This window comes from Gorilla gorilla, chromosome 8 (assembly GCF_029281585.2).
Source record: "Gorilla gorilla gorilla isolate KB3781 chromosome 8, NHGRI_mGorGor1-v2.1_pri, whole genome shotgun sequence".
Classification (NCBI taxonomy): Eukaryota; Metazoa; Chordata; class Mammalia; order Primates; family Hominidae; genus Gorilla; species Gorilla gorilla.
The window spans coordinates 45727326-45740600 of record NC_073232.2 but is presented as its reverse complement, the minus strand read 5'-3'; the positions used below and the strand labels follow the sequence as shown (position 1 = coordinate 45740600).

Genomic DNA, 13275 nt, shown 5'->3' with positions numbered 1-13275 from the left:
TTAGGCAAATCCATAGAGACAGAAAGCAGATTAGTGGTTGCCAGGGGCTGGGGGGCAATAGGGAGTATGGGTTTTCTCTTTGGGATGATAGAAATGCTCTGGATTTAAATAGTTGTAATGACTGCACAAATTTGTGAATATACTAATAACCGCAGAATTATACACTTTTAAATGGTTAACATGGTGAATTTTGCTATGTGAATTTTATCTCTATTTAAAAAAAAAACTGTGGACAATATTTATCTCAAAATTAGGTGACAAGGTGAGGGCACACATTGCCAAAACTCACTCAACATAACACTTAAGATTTTTACATTTTGTTTTTTGTAGATTATACCTCAATTGGAAAAAAATGTTGGGTGTTAAGCTAGCCCCACAACATCAACATACACTTGGGGACAAAACCTTAGTAGCCACAAGACCTGCACTAGCATTGGTGCAGAGGAGAGCAGAGAAAAACAATGGGACACATAATAAACCTGAAAACAGGAGACCCCCAAAATATCCAGTAGGCATTGGTTGGAAAGTATATGGGTCAGTTTTAATTTAGCACCTGAAAGAGAGTGCTTTACACAATCAAATGGCTAGTGAGTGCAAGGGGTCCCCAGTAAGATATGAAGGACCAGAGGCAGTCAACTCTTCGTGAATTCTCAAAATTGACCTGCCTCCCTCTAAGGACAGGGCCCCACCTTGCAGGACAATGGAGGTGAAGAAAAGAGAAGATCCACATGAAAATAGAGGAGATGAACAGAGCCACAAAATCTCAGCAAGGACATCACTATATTTTTTAACACTTCACAAAACAACAAAAGAGGGAGCTCTAGCAAGTTAGCAAAGCCACTCTGCATCATACCTTCTTCCAAAAGTTTAGGAAATTAATTTTGCATGAAATCAAATAACAGAAAAGCATGCACATCAAAGTCCATATAAAGTTATTATAAGAAAAAAGATCACGAACAAAATAATATTCCTACAGATCATGAAAATATGCCACTAAAATAGGTCCCAGAACTGATCAAAATGTAATCTTCCATTTCAAAATGAGCTAAGTGGCATTTTTAAATGATATAACACATGCAATAACATAAGTAAGAACTAGAGCAACTCAGAAATGCAGCGACAGCTCATCACTAAAAACCACATACTGGTGACAGGTGTTTTGACAACTGTTCAGCTGAGTCTGCTGCAAAGCCGTGTGGTCCGTAAGGCCGCTGGGAGTTTTTCTTTGTTCTCCTGTTCTTTGTTCCCAACAGCAGACCCAGGTTGTTGGACAGAGGGACCTGAGCTGAGCAGCAGGTATTATCTCACTCATCTTTACAGACAGCAGCAGCAGGGTCCAAGGTGAGGGTGGGTTGCAGGGCTGACTGTAGTTCCAAAGCAAGCTGGGTTCTTCTGAAAAATGACAGCGTCTTAAGTCTACAGAGCTGCCTCCAGCAAAAGGTTCGTGTGAGTCAGTGTATGCTGGGCTTTTTGTTGTTTTTTAGATAAGAAACAGAAGAAAATCATCCCAGATTCTGTCATTCCCTGGAAAGAGAAGGGGAATTCCAAGTTTCTCAGAGGCTCTTTGGGGTCACTAGCCAACCACCCACATGGAGTTAACACCTGCCATCACCGGCGGTTTCAAAGACCTGGCTTGGAGAACATGCAGGGAGGAGGGCCGGGATGTGCCCATGCAGAGTCCCCTTGGTGTCACCATGGGCACGTCACAGCCAGTCAGGCTCTGGATTCTACACCGTGTGTAGCATAGAGAAGTAACTTCTTGCTGTCATTCATTACTACCTAAAAGAACTGGAGGAATCATCTCCTAGGAAACAGTGCCATGTTTGTGCCCAGCAAACAGTGCCCAGGTGCCATCTGGGAAGGGGCAGTTTTATTGAAAGATGTCTTACTGCTTATTCTAGAGTTTTCAGCAACTCCCCTTCTTGCCTCCACCCCCCAGACCTTACTTTTTACCAGCTTGTCTTTTTTTCTTCTTCTTTATCCCAAAGGTTTTAACCTCCAGTCCCTTCTTGATGCCCACTTGATGGAATTCTCCAGCACCATCTGCCCCCGTTCACTCATCTGCTTTTCCTTCTCTTCTCCCTGCAAGCACCTGATTACCATCCTATGATGACTTCTCTCCGCTCCCACCCTGCCTCCGTGGTCCAGTTATCCCTGGATGACTGTGGATCTGCTAAAGCCACGCACACTCATCTCTGCCTGCACACTTTAGACATACAGTCAGACCCCCACTCACACTTAATTTGGGTGCACGTTATCTGTCAATAGACGAAAAAGAGTTTTCTCATTTTGAAATTTAACAGAACAGTCCTGGATACTATTACAAAGTCAAGGTGTACCCTGTGGGTGAACCTGCTGTCAGAATGACAGTACTTCCTATTTGAGAAAAGAGAAAAACAAAAAGATAAAAAAAAATTGAAGTGATGCAATTCAGCAAAGAATTCAAATTTTAAAATACATTATTCAAGAATAAATATTATACTATAAGGAACACAAGAGCAAGTAATCACAATGTATAATGCCTTAAGAGAAAATTAGAAAAGCCTTTGAAATAAAAAGAAGCTTGCCCCATCTAGCACATAAGGACCTTAGGAGTCATCACTCTGTCCTAACAAGTTAAAACTTGACAAAACAAAAATCAGTAACTCTTCTTAGATTTGTTAGAAAATTAAATTTGCAGAGCAAACCAGTAGTCCTAGACAGGAGGATACAGAGAATCAACTTACAGGAGCAGAAACTCATAAAAAGAAATCTGTGCAGGAACAAATACCAGGCTAGAAAAACCTGAACTGTAGTTGATGAATTGCTGGAGGCTCCGTGTGGACAAGTCTGGGAGTTAAAGCTCCAGGAGGGCCCACTTGCAAGGGGGATGCCTACACTTTACCTCCAGGAGTTCCTCCGAGTTCTCACAGTGAACATCAGAGAAAAATCTCCTTGGGCTTCCAGCAGGAAGAGGGAAAAGTAATGGTAAGAGGGAGAGGAATAGTAAAGTAAAGGTGTAATTTTGAAATACTCCAGAACATTCTGTTCTTCTTAACAAGGTCTGTCCTCAAGAGAAACTATTTTACCAAAGCCTAACCCTACTAGGATTTTATCAGATCCTAACAAACCTGAAGGAAGGCAAATACCCAAATCCAGGCCCCTGTAGCCATCCTGTCCCACCTAAAAGGGTAAAAAAAAAAAAAAAAAAAACCTGAGAGTTGGCTGGGCACGGTGGCTCATGCCTGTAATCCCAGCACTTTGGGAGGCCAAGGTGGGTGGATCACAAGGTCAGGAGATCGAGACCATCCTGGCTAACACAGTGAAACCCCATCTCTACTAAAACTACAAAAATAAAATTAGCCGGGCATAGTGGTGGGCGCCTGTAGTCCCAGCTACTCGGGAGGCTGAGGCGGGAGAATGGTGTGAACCCAGGAGGCGGAGCTTGCAGTGAGCCAAGATCATGCCACTGCACTCCAGCCTGGGCAACAGAGCAAGACTCCATCTCAAAAAAAAAAAAAAACTGAGACTTATCACAGGACTATACAACACTTCCCCTCCCCAACACCTTACCACCACATCACTGAAGGCCTATTTACCTCAGTTCCTTTTACCCAACACATTATGTCTGACTTTCAACAAAAAATTACAAGGCATACTAAAAGAATACCTACACAGTCTGAAGAAACAAAGTAAACACCAGAATCAAACCCCCCAGGAGTGTCAAGAATGTTGGAATTATCAGACCATTAATTAAAATAGCTATGATTAATATGTTAAAGGAACTAATGGCAAAAGTAGACAACACGCAAGAACAGATGGGTAATGTAAGCAGAGATATAGAACTTCTGAGAAACAGCAAAAAAGAAATGCTAGCAATCAAAAACAGAAATGAAGAGTGCCTTTGATGGGTTCATTAGTAGACTGGAAAATAAATTCTCTGCACCTGAGAATATATCAATAGAAGCTTTCGAAACTGAAAAGCAAAGAGATAAAAGACTGGGAGAAAAATGGAACAGAGTTTACAAGAACTGTGGGACAACTACAAAAGGTATAACATGCAGAATAGGAATTCCAGAAGGAGAAGAAAATGAGAAAGGAACAGAAAAAATATTTAAACAATAATTATTGAGGATTTCCCTCAAATTAATTTCAGACACCAAACCACAAATCCAGGAAGTTCAGAAAACACCAAGCAGAATAAAAGCCTCCAAAAATGACATGTAGGTATATTATATTCAAACTACAGGAAGAAGTTGGGAGGGTTGCAGGGAGAACACTTTATCTATAAAGAAGCAAAGATAAGAATTGTATTCAACTTTGCAAAACAATGCAGCCAAAAAGAGAGTAGAGTAGCAGAGTGAAATATTTAAAGAGTTGAGGAAATGAAAGCCAACAGCCTAGAATTCTGTATTCTACAAAATTATCTTTAAAAAGTGAAGGAGAAATACTTTCTCAGACAAACAAAATTGAAGGAATGTGTTAGCAGTAGAGCTGCCTTGTGAGAAATGTTAAAAGAAGTTCTTCAAAGAAAAGAAAAATGATGTAGGTGAGAAACTCAGATGTTTCTCACAGAAAGGAAGAGCATTAGAGAATAGATAAATGTGAAGATAAAATCAAAAACATTTTTATTAATTTATTTAACATGTAACAGTTTGTTCAATATAGTAATAGTAACAATGCATTTGATGATTATAGCTTATGTATAAGTGAAATGAATGACAGCAATAATACAGGAGGAGAAAATAAGAATACTCAGTTATTATAAAATACTTGCAGTATCCATGAAATGGTATAGAGTTATTTAAAAGTGAACTTGGCTTGGTTGTAAATGTATATGACAAAGTCTAGGGCAACCACTGAAAAAGTTTTAAAAAAAGTATAATTGATATGCTGAGAAAGAAAAATATGGAATCATATAAAATGCTCTATTAAAACCACAAAAGGCAGGAACAGAGTGGAAAACAAAAATAAGGACAAAGAACAAAGGCAACAAATAGCACACAGTAACAAATATGGTAGATATGAGCCCAACTATATCAATAATCACATTAAATTTTAATGGTCTAAATACAGCAATTAAAAGACAAAGATTGTCAGAGTGGATCAAAACACAAGACACAACTATATGTTGTCTAGAAGAAACCTGCTTTAAATGTAAAGATACATATCAATTAAAAGTAAAGGCATATAAGGGTTTGGCAATGATTTCTTTGATATGACACCCAGAGCACATTCAACAAAGGCAAAAATAGATAAATGGTGCTACATCCAGCTTGAAAACATCATATTTCAAAGGACACAACCTAGAGAATGGGAGAAAATATCTGCAAATCATATATGGATAAGAGGTTGATACCTGCAATGTATAAAGAGCTACTACTCAACAACAACAACAACAACAAAAAGAACTGATCTTAAAACAGTCAAATGATGTGAATAGACATTGCTCCAAAAATGATATTCAAATGTCCAAGAAGCATATAAAAAAGATCATATTTTATATGTTCATCTTTTTATATGCTTCTTGGACATTTGAATATCATCTTTGTAAATTATTACAGTAATGAAAATCACAGCCACAATGAGATACCACCTCATATTCATTAGGATGCCTACTTTTAAAAAAGAAACAGAAAATAATCAATGTTCATGAGGATGTGGAAAAACTAGAACCCTTGCGCACTGTTGGTGGGAATGTAAATGGTACAGCCACTATTGAAAACAGTGTGGTGGGTCCTCAAAAAATTAGAAATAGAATTACCATATGATCCACTTCTGGGATTGCCCAAATCCAAAAGAATTAAAAGCAAGATTCTGAAGAGATATTTATGCATCCATGTTCATAGCAGCATTATTTATAGCAGCCAAGAGGTGGAAGCAATTAAAATGTCCATCAATGGGTGAATGGATAAATAAATAAACTGTAAACTTAAAAGTGGTTAAGGTGGTAAATTTTATGTTGTGTGGATAATTTAATACATGTATTTATTTATTTACTTACTTATTTATTTAAAGACAGGGTCTCACTATGTTGCCCAGGCTGGTCTCAAACTCCTGAGCTCAAGCTTCCAAGTAGCTGAGATTATAGGTACACACCACCATGCTGGGCAGTGTGTATTCTTTATCAAAGTTAAAAACATTTTTTAAAGTAAAGGAATGGAGAGAGATATACAATGCTAACATTAAAAAAGAAAGCTGAAGTAGTTATATTTTCAGACAAAGGAGACTTCAGAGCAAGAAAAATGGTCAGGGATAAAGAAGGGCATTACATAATGATAAAGGGGTCAATTCTCCAAGAATACATAACAATTCTTAATGCATGAGAGCCTAACTACACCACATCAAAGTACATAAAACAAAAACTGATAGAACTGCAAGAAGAAATAGATGGATCCACTATTACAGTTAGAGAATTTAACACTCCTCTACCAGTAATGAACAGATCCAGCAGGCAGAAAATCATAAGGACATAGTTGAACTCAACAACACCATTGATAAACTGGATATAATTGACATCTATAGAATACTTTATCCAACAATACCAGAATATGCACTATTCTCAAGCTCACATGGAACATTCCCTTAGACCCACATTCTGAACCATAAAATATACCTTAACAAATTTAAAGGAATAAAAATCATACAGTGTATACTCCCAATTAAATTGAACTAGAAATCAGTAACAGAAATATTTGTACATTAAACAACACTTTTTTTTTTTTTTTTTTTTTTTGGCCAGGGTCTCATTCTGTTAGCCAGGGTGGAGTGTGGTGGTGTAATCATGACTCACTGCAACCTCAACCTCCTGGGCTCAAGCAATCCTCCCACCTCACCCTCTTAAGTAGCTGGGACCACAGGTGTGTGCCACCACATGCAGCTAATTTTTTTTTTTTTTTTTTTTTTTTTTAGAAATGTAGTCTCCATATGTTGCCCAAGCTGGTCTTGAACTTCTGGGCTCAAGTGGTCCTTCCCCCTTGGCCTTCCAAAGTGCTGGGATTACAGGTGTGAGCCACTATGCCCAGCAAACAACACATTTCTAAATAATACATGGGTCAAAGAAGAAATGTCAAGAGAAATTTAAAAATATTTTGAACTAAATGAAAATACAACTTATCAAAATTTGTGTGATGCAGCAAAAGTAGTGTATAAACAGAAATGTATAGCATTTGATGCATATATTAGAAAAAAAGAGATATCTAAAATCAATAATCTAAGCTTACATCTTAGGAAACTAGAAAAAGAAGAGCAAATTAAATCCATTGTAGGCAGAAGAAAAGAAATAATAAAAATTACAGTAAAAATAAATGAAATTGAAAATAAGAAATCAATAGAGAAAAAACAATAAAACCTGGTTCTCTGAAATGGTCTATAAAATTGATAAACCTCTAACTGAGAAAAATAGAGATAAGACATAAATTACTAATAAAAGCTAGTTCTCTGAAATGGTCAATAAAATTAATAAACCTCTAAGAAAAATAGAGATAAGACATAAATTACTAATATCAGAAATGAAGGATAGGACATCACTACAGAGCCCATGGACATTAAAAGATAATAAAGGAATACTATGAAAAAAAATCTATGTCTACAAATGCTAACCTAGATGAAATAGACCAATAATTCCCTGAAAGACATAATCTGCCAAAACTCACACGAAAAGAAATAGACAATTTGAATAGGGCTATATCTATTAAAGAAATTGAAAGCTAAGCAGGGTGGCTCATGCCTGTAATCCCAGCACATTGGGAGGCTTAGATGGGAGGATTGTTTGAGCCCATGAGTTTGAGACCAGCTTGGGCAACATGGCAAAATCTTATCTTTACAAAAAAAAAAAATTTATTTTAATTAGCTGGGTATGTTGGTATGCATCTGTGGTCCCAGCTACTCAGGAGGCTGAGGCAAGAGGGTCAGTTGAGCCTGAGTGGTGATGCTGCAGGCAGCCATGCTCATGCCACTGCACTCCAGGCAATAAGACAAGAAAAGGAAATAAAAGATATAAAGATTGGGAAGGAATAAATAAAAGCTTCTTTGTTAACAAATGGCATGGTTGTCTATGTAGAAAATCCAAAAGAATTGACCCAAAAAAACTCTTGGAACTAATAAGTGGTTAGAGAGAGAATGTAGGAAATTTTAAAAGTCAATTGTTTTCTTACATATCATCAATGCATAAGTAGAATTTGAAATTAAAAACACAATACCATTTACATTAGCAACACCCTGAAAGAAATACTTAGGTATAACTCTCATAAAGTAAGTATAAGATCTATATGAGAAAAACTACAAAACTGTGATGAGAGAAATCAAAGAAGAACTAAATAAATTAAGATACATTCCATGTTCATGGTTAGAAAGACTCAATATTGTCAAGATGTCAGTTCTTCCAAATTTGATCTTTAGGTTCAACGAATCCTAATCAAAATCCCAGCAAGTTATTTTGTGGATTTTGACAAACTGATTCTAAAGTTTACACGGAGAAGCAAAAGAACCAGAATAGCCAACACGACATTGAAAGCAAAGAATAGAGTTGAACAACTGACACTACCAAAGTTCAAGACTTATTATAAATCCACGGTAATCAGGACAGTGTGATATTGGCAAAAGAACAGACACATAGATCAATGGAATAGAATGGAATATAGAGCCCAGAAATTGACCCACACAAGTATAGTCAACTGATCCTTGACAAAGAAACAAAGGCAACACAATGGAGAAAAGATTGTCTTCTTAACAAATGGTGCTGGAACAACTGGGCATCCAAGTGCAAAAAAAAAAGGAATCTAGACACGGACTTTACATTCTTCAAAAAAGTTAACTCAAAATGGATCATAGATCTAAATGTAAAATACAAAACAATAAAATGCTTACAAGATAAACTGGAAAAATCTAGACGACCTTGAGTTTCATAATTTTTAGATACAATACCAAAGCCTCAATCTGTGAAAGAAATAACTGATAATCTGTACTTTATTAAAATTAAAATCTTCTGCTTTGCAAGACAGTGTTGAGAGAATGAGAAGACAAGCCACAGACTGGGGAGAAAACATTTGCAAAAGACATGTCTGATAAAGAACTGTTATCCAAAATTTACAAAAACCTTTTAAAACACAACAATAATTTATAATAGCATCAAAAAGAATAAAATACTTAGGCATTAACTTATCCAAAGAGGTGAAAGACTTGTACAATAAAAACTATAAAACATTGCTGAAAAAAAAATTTTTTTTTTTTTTGAGACGGAGTCTCGTTCTTTTGCCCAGGCTGGAGTGCCTCCCAGGTTCATGCCATTCTCCTGCCTCAGCCTCCCGAGTAGCTGGGACTACAGGTGCCTGCGACCACGCCTGGCTAATTTTTTGTATTTTTAGTAGAGATGGGGTTTCATTGTGTTAGCCAGGATGGTCTCAATCTCCTGACCTTGTGATCCACCCGCCTCGGCCTCCAAAAGTGCTGGGATTACAGGCGTGAGCCACCACGCCCGGCCTGAAAAATATTTTTAAAACATAAATAAGTGGAAATGCATTCTATATTCTTGGGTTGGAGGACTCAATATTGTTAAGATGTCAATGCTGCCCAAAGTGATCTATAGATTCAATGTAATCAAAATTCCAGGCCGGATGTGGTGGCTCATGCCTGTAATCTCAGCACTTTGGGAGGCCAAGATGGGTGGATGACTTGAAGTCTGGAATTCAAGACCAGCCTGGCCAACATGGCAAAACCCTGCCTGTACTAAAAATACAAAAATTAGCCAGGCATGGTGGCACAAGCCTGTAATCCCAGCTACTCAGAAGACTGAGGCAGAAAAATCACTTGAACCCAGGAGGCAGAGGTTGCAGTGAGCTGAGATTGTGCCACTGCACTCCAGCCTGGGTGACAGAGCAAGAGTCCATCTCAAAAAAAAAAAAAAAAAAAAATTTAGTGATTTGATTTTTGTGGAAATAGAAAAACTCACCCTAAAATGTGTATGGAATATTAAGGGCCCCCAAATAGCCAAAACAATCTTGAAAAAGAAGAACAAAGTTAGAAAACTCACACTTTCTGATTTCACAACTTACTACCAAGCTACAATAATCAAAATCATGTGGTATTAACATAAAAACAGATATAGATATATATATAAAATAGAATAGAGAACCCAGAAATAAACCCTCACATATATGGTCAAATGATTTTTGACAAGGATGTCAAGATCTTTCAATTGGGAAGGCAACAATCTTTTCAACAAATAGTTCTGGGAAAACTGGCTATCCACTTGCAAAAGAATGAAGTTTAACATTTACTTAACACCATTTAAAAAATTAACTCAAGATGAATCTAAGATCTAAACATAACATATGAAACTATAAAACTCTTAGAAAAAAACAGGGCAAAACCTTCCTGACATCAGATTTGGCAGTGATTTCTTGGATATGACACCAAAGGCATAGGCAACAAAAGAAAAAAATAGACAAATTAGACTTTATCGAAATGTTTTAATGTTATGCATCTAAACACGTTATCAGAAAAGTAAGAAGGCAACCCACAAAGTGGGAGACAACATTTGCAAACCATATATCTGATAAAGGATTAATATCCAGAATATCTAGAGAACTCCTAAAACTTAACAACAAAAAACAAACATCCCAATTCACAAATGGACAAAGGAGTTGAATAGACATTTCTCCAAAGAAAGTACAGAATGGCTAATAACCACATGGAAAGATGTTCAACATCATGAATCATTAAGGAAAGGCAAATCAAAACTACAATGAGATACCACCTCATACCCATTAGGATGGCTACTATTTAGAAAACCTGAAAATAATAAGTGTTAGTGAAATTGGAACCCTTGTGGACTATTGGTGGAAATGTAAATGTAAATGTATATGGTACAGCCACCATAGAAAATGGTATGGCAATTCCTCAAAAAATTAAAAATAGAATTACCATATGATCCAGCAATTCCACTCCTGGGTATATACCTAAAAGAATTAATGTCACAAAAAGACTAATATTCTATGATTCCACTTACATGAGATATCTAGAGTAGCCAAATTCATAGAGACAGAAAGTAGAACAGTGGTTGCCAGAAATTGAGGAGTGGGGAGAATAGGGAGTTATTGTTTAATGGATATAGAGTTTTCGTTTTGCAAGATGGAAAAGCTCTAGAATGGATGGTGCTGGAGGTTGCACGACAATATGAATATATTTAATACCACTGAACTATGCACTTAAAATGGATCAGATGGCAAATTTTATCTTCTGTGTATTTTAACACAATTTTAAAATTGAGAAAAACTCAACAATAAGAAAATGAACAATTGGGCAAGACATGGTGGTTCATGCCTGTAATTCCAGCTCTTTGGGAAGCTGAGGTGAAAGGATTGCTTGAGCCCAGGAGTTCAAAACCAGCCAGGGCAACATAGCAAGACCTCATCTCAGAAAGGAAAGGAAAGGAAAGGAAAGGAAAGGAAAGGGGAGGGGAGGACAGGGGAGGGGAGGGGAGAGGAGGGTGAGGGGGAGGAAGAAAGGAAAGAGAGAGAGAAAGGAAGGAAAGAAGGAAGGAAGGGAGGAAGGAAGGAAGGCACTCAATTTAAAAATTGGCAAAAGACCTGAAGATGCCTCACCAAAGAAGATATACAGATGGCAAATAAGCATATGAAAAGATACTCCATATCATATGTCACTAGAGAATTGCAAATTAAAACAAAAAAGAGATACCACTACACATCTATTGGAATGGCAAAAAAACAAGACACAACACCAAATGCTGGTGAGGATATGGAGCAACAGGAACATTCATTGCTGTTTGGAACACAAAATGGTACAGCTATTTTGGAAGACAGTGTGGCAGTTTTTTATAAAACTAAACGTACTCTTACCATACAATCCAGCAATCACACTCCTTGGTTACTTACTCAAATGAGTTTAAAACATATGTCTACACAAAAACCTACACACCAATGTTTAGAGCAGCTTTGTGCGTAATTGTCAAAACTGGGAAGCAACCAGATGTCTTTCAGTAGACGAATGGATAAATAAACTGTGGCACATCCTTACAAGGGAATATTATTCAGCAATAAAAATAAATGAACTATCAAGCCATGGAAAGACATGAAAGAATCTTAAATGTATCTTGTTAACTGAAGGAAGCCAATCTGAAATGGCTATATAGTGTATGATTCCAACTATAGGATACCCTGGAAAAGACAGCACTATGAATACAGTAAAATGATCAGTGGTCACCAGGAGTTAGAGGGGAGGGAGGAAGGGAAGGAAGAGTAGGCATGGTACAGATTTTGGGGACAGTGAAATGTTCTGCATGATGCTATAATAGTGGATATATGTAATTATACATTTGTTAGGACCCATAAATGGACAACATCAAGAGTGAACCCTACTATGGACTACAGGTGATGACAAAGTGTCAGTGTAGCTTCATCAAGTCTAACAAATGTACCACTCTGGTGCTGATGTTCCTAGTGAGGGAGGATACCTGGAGTAAGAAGGGGCATACATGGGAACTCTCTACTTTCCTATCCATTTTTCTGTGACCCTAAAACTGCTCTAAAAAAAAAATAAAGTTTGAAAATGGCAGATAAGAGGAAGGACTGACTTGCCGCTCCCACTCGGACAGACAAAGCAGCATATGGAGACTAACATCATGAACTTTTGCTCCAAGAACTACTGCAGGAATGTACCAGGAAAGCTGAGAGAATCCACAGACCCTTTGAAGGAAGCAGCTTGCCACTGCAGGCTCCATGAGACAGCCAATAAACTGTGAGTGCCAAAGTGTGAGAGGGTGAATGTCTGCCCCCAAACACATACCTTCACTGGGAAACCTGAAGGTCCAGATCATAAGAGAAGGATTTGACCTTACCTGGAGCTGAGACAAATGCTGAGAGCCGCACAAAATATAGGTGTAGAGAAAGCAGCAGCAAGAGCCCTGTGGGCACTCTCAGTCCTCAGGGAAGCCTTTTCTGTCTTTATCTTGCACCTTGGGGAGGGCTGCCAGTGGAACTGAGGAAAAACCAGAGGGAGAGGAAAACTTCCAGTTGAATTTTATAACAATTTCTACCGAACGTGAAGTTTCCTGGACAGAATCTGGGGAGGGGGCCAAACAGGGAGTGCAGATACAAGCACAGAAGCTGTGGCAGGCAGAGAGGCATAAAACCTGAAAGCCCTGCTTCTGTTCTCAGCAGGGAGGCTTGTAGCCTGGGACAAGTTCTCAGCCCTGCTCGCCTGCTGCCTGGAAATAAACTTGATGCTGTTGGGGGAGCATGCTGACAGTGAGACCAGCCTTTCCAGCTGCGTGGGAGC

At 37.9% G+C, this 13275-nt stretch overlaps 1 protein-coding gene across 1 annotated transcript in view; it reads right to left on the bottom strand.

Annotated features, from left to right (window-relative positions):
- Positions 1–517: 517 nt before the first annotated feature.
- Positions 518–13275, bottom strand: part of AIFM2 (AIF family member 2) — a 126108-nt gene continuing 113350 nt past the window's right edge. Inside the window, exons 12-13 of the transcript XR_010135198.1 lie at positions 12836–12975; positions 518–1524 (exon numbers count right to left, since the gene is read on the bottom strand). The gene's annotated coding sequence lies outside the window, so the exon portion shown is untranslated. The remainder of the gene's footprint in view (positions 1525–12835; positions 12976–13275) is intronic.